This window comes from Hibiscus syriacus, unplaced genomic scaffold, assembly GCF_006381635.1.
Source record: "Hibiscus syriacus cultivar Baekdansim isolate YM2019G1 unplaced genomic scaffold, ASM638163v2 tig00111067_pilon, whole genome shotgun sequence".
NCBI classification, from domain to species: Eukaryota; Viridiplantae; Streptophyta; class Magnoliopsida; order Malvales; family Malvaceae; genus Hibiscus; species Hibiscus syriacus.
In genome coordinates, this window is record NW_024062969.1 from 998,654 (window position 1) to 1,006,368 (window position 7,715).

General features: G+C 34.2%; 1 pseudogene; it reads left to right on the plus strand.

Moving 5' to 3' along the window:
* The first annotated feature begins 688 nt into the window (after positions 1 to 688).
* Positions 689 to 4,672, plus strand: LOC120151672 (annotated as a pseudogene).
* Positions 4,673 to 7,715: the final 3,043 nt, after the last annotated feature.

The window sequence follows — 7,715 nt, forward strand, 5'->3', positions numbered from 1 at the left end:
AAAATTCTCAATCGGTACTGAAACCAAAGAAGTAAACCAAGCAATAGTAATAAAGTCCAAAGAAATAATAAAGAATCGAACCGTCGTGGCTGAGCATGAGAGCTACTCGTTTGGGAGACCATAGAGGAGGAATAACGAATTTTTATGAGGGGCAAATGGATGATAATGGGGATCCATCACCATCAAAATGTAGTCACACGCAAATCGCCAGTCTGCCAAACATTAATCGTGAGTAATAAGAGAAAACCATGAAAATAAAACCTTGCATCGGGGATCCACGAGAGTATATCGAATGATGACGAGAAAAATCATTCTCCATTGCCAAGATAGGGGATCTTACGTGAGGAGAAGATCTCGGGGGAGGAAAAGTTCAGAGAGAATTTCAGATAACATTTATTAAATTTAAGCTCGTTAATTAGTTGCTAAAAATCGGGTCATTAATGTAAATAGATAACCAAAATAAAGTCACGAGTAGTTGGTGACCAAATACATAATGCATCCTTAATTTTATTAATTAAAAATTTAATTAGATCTTCCAAACCCATTTCCTTCAGCTTATCAATTAACCTATCTACTTGGGTAAAATCACTAATTTCCAATACCAAGAATCCCTTCTACAGATCTCATTCAAATTCCGCTTTAGAAAGTGATTAGATTATATTAATATCTCAGGGTTTCGGTGTTTTCATTTCCCTCAAAGAAGATGGCAAGAGTGATCTTTTCGTCAAGTTTATTGGGGTCGTTTCCTGTGGTTACATCAACAAAAGCTTGTGATTTGGGTAAAGAAAGTAGCAAATTTTGTTGTTTCAATGAGAAGGAGGAGCAAAGAAATGTTATTCGTGTATGTATGGCACCTACTAGAAACCTGGGACATGATAGATTCCATGGAACCAAATTCAATGTAAATATATCTGCAACTTTCTGTTTTCTTTAGCTCTTTGCATTTAATTTACAAGGATTTTTTTATGGCAACTTCTTTAGGTTGACTTGAAAATGTGCGCTGTTTTGGTTGGACAGAATCTGCTTGATTGCTAACCATGTTATAGGCCTTGCTATTGCTTACTTTCCTTTTTGCTTCCAAATTGTTTATGTTTTCCTTTTTCTGCTAAACATTTGTTATTTCATTGTATTTTCGCATCCAGTTTTTGCTTATATCGTTTCTTGCAATCGAACTCTGTAAAAAATCCAATTCATTTGCATTTAGATATTTTAGTCAATGTTTCCTTAGTTCTATTTGTTTTTGTTTTTAAAAAATGCTAAGAGACAAAGATAAGGTAGAAAACCTAATCATTATATTACAAATGGACAAATAAATAAATGCAACCCCATTTCTAACATGATTGTTTAATGCAATTTGTTCTACTGATTTTTTTTTTTACAATTTTAATGTTTACTTTTTCAACAAATTATTATTTTTGTGTCCAATCGAGTATTTTTCTTTTTGAAGAAGAAACAACTAGTAAAAATTAATAACCAAATGAAGCCTTAGGAACTTAAATACTTTATTTTTGTCTTAATTTTAGTATCTCAGTATCAACACGGTGGTTTACATTTACCTTTAGGAATCATCTAAATCTGGGAATTTCAACAAGGAAGTGAAGCATGAGAATGATTCCGATGTTTTCATTGAATGTCGAAACGTGTACAAATCATTTGGAGAAAAACACATCTTGCAAGGTGTGAGCTTCAAGGTGATATTCTTGGCTTTAGATATGGTTTCTGTTAGTTTTTTGAGACAACATGTGAATTTCTGTTATTCTGATATCAATTAGATACTTCTCAAAAACTGTTTGAACATTTTCTCTTGTGGGACGATTGGGGATTGTTGAGGTGCTAAATGGTTAGATAAATAATTTCTAGATGGGAATGATACATATTTGGGGATCAACCTACTTTAGAAAAGTATAAAAGGGACTGCAGCGATGGTATTCTTTCTGTAGTCTCTCAAACAAGAGCATAAGAAGACATCAAGTTGTGTATTACTATACTACATTATACTTCCCAAATTTCATCTTCACTAAACTGAAACTTTTATTTCCTGTCACATAAATAAAAGCATCCCATTCATTATATTCCGATGAGGAAAATAAATTGGGTTTCTATTTCTTGTTTAATTTCTCTTCCTTCACAGATTATTCTTTTCTGCTTTATAGCTGCAATGGAGATGTCAGTGTAAATTATCAGTTTTAGTGAGCTTAGTTGATGGTTTCTTTCATTGATTCTTAAAGGGCATTAGTTCCTTTTGGGGCTTTGGTTTTAAATTTCATCAGTTTTAGCTTTCTGATAGTACATGGTTCACTTAAGGTGGTTTTGTTAGGATGTATTCTATATACCCCATTGATTTGGTGACATCTTGAATTAGGTATACCAAGTGTTTATATACAAGTCATGGTATTATGTATGTCTTGTGTTCTATACATCTGTTCTTTACCATTATCCTCCAAGTGAGGTGGCTGCTCTAGTAGCTAGATAAAGACATTGATTCCATAATCTAGTTTTTTGATGTTTCTGTGTTATCATTTTTTTTTAAAGAAATAGGCGAGTTAGAAACATAGAATTTTCTTTTCTTTTCTTGGATCCTTATAATTATTTTTTCTTTTTATCTGTTGATTCCTAATGTTTCCCTTGATCAGTAGATTAGGCATGGTGAAGCTGTTGGAATTATTGGTCCTTCTGGCACTGGGAAACCTACGATTCTTAAGATTATTGCTGGACTTCTTGCACCAGACGAGGTGAGTAATGCTTATTGTGTCCGCTTTCATAGTTTTGGTAAATTGTTTTTGCATGATTATGTTGCATGTTGATTTATTATTATTTAGTTCCTCATATAAAGAATGCATAATTCTTATGTGCAGGGAGAGGTATATATTCGAGGTAAAAAAAAGATCGGGTTTGGTTGGTATTGATGAGATATCTGGTCTTCGAATTGGATTGGTAAAATTTTATTTAAGCTCTGAATACTATACTGGCAGGGCTTTGAGATAATTTATCGGTTCCATGTTCTATTTCTTAGTTTACATTTTCATTAACAGGTTTTTCAGAGTGCAGCCCTTTTTGATTCTTTGACTGTTCGTGAAAATGTTGGTTTCCTTTTGTAAGAGACAGTATAAATTCTTTCCTAGAAATACTATACTCTCTCTCAGTTTTTAGGCGGATTATCTTGGATTCTAATTTCCTTAATTTTCTCCTGAATAAAGAAATCACTTTAGTTGGTTGATGACTTTGTGCTAATGCATAGATATGAAAATTCAAGCATGTCCGATGAACAAATTTCATAGCTTGTGACAGAGAACTTGGCTGCTGTTGGTTTAAAGGTATGCTTGCATTTTGACTTTTTTCTCCTAGATAACATACAATTTCACTTGGTTGTCCTGGCTTGGAACTTTCTTGCTTGATTTTGGGTTAATATGTAACCAATAACTAAGGTCTTAGCAAGATGTTGCATCGCGCTTGAGTGAATCAACATAATGAACCGTTGGAACATGTTTTACGTAGTTAATGTGGAACCTTGGCTCTGATAGATTGTCCACTTATAATGTAACCATTGTATGCCTTTACTTTCATCACCTCCTTTTGCACTCTAGGTGCCTTAATATTTAAGTTCCCATCGGAGTAAAAATACCAATGCATTTCAGGGAGTTGAAAGGTTGCCTTCTGAGTTGTCAGGAGGAATGAAGAAAAGAGTTACTTTAGCTCGTTCTATAATTTGTGACATCACCAAAGAATCAATTGAGCCGGAGGTATGGTAAAATTTCTTTGAAATTTAATGGATGTGAAGCTTTTGTAATAACCCTTTGCATCCCCCCTCCCCCCGCGAAAGTTGTGCTTTATAGAAGCCTTGGTTTCGTATCGCTAGGTGAACACTAACTTGTGCAATCCAAATAAACCGTGGGAAAATGGGCCTCAACTAATATCAGCTGATCCTATTTGCTTTCAGATATTAATCCCAAACTGTGGAAACTCAGAACATAGTATTTACTCTGCATTCCTAGTCGAGTATAATTAGACTTTTCTACCTCATTTTATTCCAGTTTGGGTAGAAACCTTCGTTCTTTATATTTCATATCTTTCAGCCATGATGATAATTTACAAAATTTGTTATTATTTGATTTTTCATTCACTAGAAATTGTTGTATATATTTATCTTCCATTGTCCTTGTTAGGCTCTATTTTGCAATTTGTTTTAATAATTTTGTTTCATCTTAATGACAGGTGCTTTTATATGATGAACCAATAGTCGGGCTTGATCCGATTGTATCAAAAGTTGTTGAAGATCTCATTCTTGATCCAGTTCCATCAACAGTTGTTGAAGATCTCATTCACTCTGTCCATACAAAGGGTGAGGTTGTACCTGGGAAACAAGGAAAGATTACATCTTATGTAGTTGTTACTCATCAACATAGTACTATCCTCAGAGCTGTCGACAGGTTTCTCCTATATATGATGTTTTTAATTGGTTTTTTGTCATGATGTTGGATGCCTTACTTCATCTTTACTTAATAGGTTATTGTTTCTTCATGAGGGGAAGCTTGTTTGGCATGGAATGACCGATGAATTTACAACATCCACCAATCCAATTATTCGACAGGTAATGACTGAAACTGGTTGCCATGAACTTGAAAGAGACCCCCTTTCCCACACGTCAAGTTCCATTTGATTTTTACCTCATAAATCATTGTGCATCTCGTATGAGTATCATAGTGTTCATAGTTTTCTCCAATGTTTCTCGGGCCCTTTAGATCGCTTGAAGTGCTTGTGTCTTATGCATACAAACATAGGTATGAACATACTACCCTTAGAAGACCCTCCAAATTATGGGAATAATATACTGGTACGGAGGAGCCACAATATGTTCTGAAGCAGTGTTTTGGAAGGAAAAATAAAAAAAAATGTTCAAACTGCAAGTTTAACTACACATTCCTGCTCGATAGAGTGCAGTGGAGGAGTGGAGTTAACTGCAGATTTACATTTGATTGACTCTAATGTATATTCTGGAAAACGGATTTCTAGGGGAAGATTGCTTTATCGATCTAATTCTGCATTAACTACAAAGAGTGAGCCGTTGGAAAGAGGAAGAACTGCTAGTTATAAAAGGGTATATAAAAGATCCAGAGAGAGAAGACATTGGTTCGAGAATGACCAAATTGTAATTCATGGAGAAGAGGAAGCTCTAGAAAGGCTCAAGATGAAGGATTTGGATCCAAATTCAGTTCTTCCAGTAAGTGCAGTTGCAGAAGTTAATATGGAAGGCTGTGCGGAGTCTACTTTGGAGAGGCAAATTGTTGACAGTAGTTTTGTTAATATGTGTGAAGGCTGGCTCTCAGAAGGAGATAACTCTGATTTCAGTTCTAAGACCTCTAATAGAAGAGCCAAGAGATTGTTGATAAGGGATGCATTGGATAAAGTTAGCACTACAATAGTTTCTTCTTCAGCTTTTGCGGTTCTCTTGGAGGAAGCATTATTTACTTGGGCAATCAGTAAGCTATTGAGGGTGTCTTTCAAGGATGGGAAATCAACCTTTTTGGAAAAAAATATAAAGTTGGAGGAAGATTTGAGGCTGGTCTGAGCTTCTGTTTTTCTTGGGTATCCTGGTACTTTTTTAATTATGATGAAAATTCAATTAGCCCTTATTACAAGGAACGTTAGGGGATTGGGAAGAAACGAAAAACATAGAGTTGTTCGAAATTTAGTTTTAAAGAAACGCCCTAAAATTCTTCTGCTGCAAGAAACTAAATTGGAGAAGGTTCAGAAACATTTTTTAAGGAGGAGTGGTTTGAATACCCTTCAAGGGTTTGTAGAATCTCTAGCAGTGGGTTCTTCTGGAGGTTTATTGAGTTGTTGGGATGAGTGCACATTTGAAGTGGAAAATTATGTTATAAACAGAAGGTTCATTGCTATTTTTGGGAAATTTCAAACTACACAATTTAGGTGTGGTTTTATTAATGTTTATGGACCTACTGTTGAAGAATAAAAAGCTAGCTTCTTTGAAGAGTTAGCTGTTTTTATTTGTGGACATAGTATCCCTCTATGTGTGGGAGGTGATTTTAACATGTATCTTTCAGAAGAAGAGAAAGTTGGGAGAGCTCAAAATAGAAATCAATAAGGATTTTCAGTCACTTTGTCCAACAAACAAGTTTAATTGATTTACCCTTACATGGGTGTAGGTTCACATGGTGTAACAACCAAGATATACCCACCTTTGTTAGACTAGACAGGTTCCTAGTTGATTTCCATTTCCTGGAAGCATTTCCTGAAACTACCCAATATTTGTTACCAAGGTCTGTGTCAGATCATAATGCCATTTTTCTTGAGAATGGGGGAGTTAGTTGGGGCAAAAAACCATTCAGACTTTTTAATTATTTGATGGATGAGGAAGGTTTTCAGAATTTAGTTGATTCTACTGTTCAAGATTGTAAGATTAAACATAAGAGAGTTGGAATTCTATATATCCTAAACATAGTTGTAAAAAGCGCGCCTGAGGCGCGCCTGAGGCGCAAAAGCGCAGAGGCTCACTGGACGGGGCTTTTTCAACACTGAAGCGAGGCACGTAGCCTAGGCGCAGCGAGGCTCTGAGGCGCGAGGCTCAGTCGAGGCGCAATTAAGGCGCGATGTGGGCTTAAAACCTTGTAATTATTATTGCAGGGCCTTCTCTTCTATGCATACATGGTCTGCAAAAATGAATGTCCATTTTCGTTATGTTGTTTCCAATAAATAAGCTTTGTAATCGTTTTTGGTCCTTTCTTCACCTAAGTTTATTTATCTATCAGTATTTGATATTTTCTTTTCCGCTCATCAAAATTTGTGACAGTCTAAAAAATTAAGCAAAGTATAATAGGAATGCATGCGATTAACTGATGAAACTCGGAAAGAAAGGGTACTTCTATGTATTAGCATAGATTAAAAAGAATGTTTAATTAACTTACTGATTAATAACTAAGTGAAGGATATAATCTATGATTTAAAGTTTTGTGAGTATGTATACTTAATTATTCGAATTTTACTAAAATAATTAAATTTATTTATTTTGAAATCTAATTTAATTATTCTGAAATTTACATTATACTAATTTAAATAATAATATTTCACATAACACAAATTTTAATATTAAATTTCAAAATAAACTTATCCTATCTTATCTTCATTTTAATTTTTTTTAAATAAAATATTTTATTATTATTTGAATTTGATTTGTCTTTTAAGGCTCTAACTACACGTAAGAGTCTCCTTTTCTTATTTTCCCTCCTCCTTTCTTATTAAAACCCTCAATCTACTGTCAATCGGCCTTCTATCCATACGACTGCGATGTTGAACAAGAAAGTAGCAACAATTCGATTAATCAATTCACACATTCAATTCTTCCCGTAAGTGATTCTGTTCTTCGATTGATCTTTCGATTTATACTGTTAACCATCTGTGTTGAAAGAATTTTTTTTTTCAATCAAATTGTCTTGATAATCACCACAATTCGTGCGTATGTGTTTGTTCTTGTTTTTTTCTTTTCTTTTCTAAGTATACAGTTATTCGTAATTTCGTATGTGTCTATTCTTGTTTTTTTTCCTTTTTTAAGTATGCAGTTATTCGTTTGCTTATGTGTCTGTTCTTGATAATCACAGTTTCTCTTATTTAATTTTCTGTTTTCATTTTTCTGGCTTCTGGGACAATATTGCAGCTGTTAATCATCAATATTTTGCTTTTGGAAAATCTGATTTGAAATT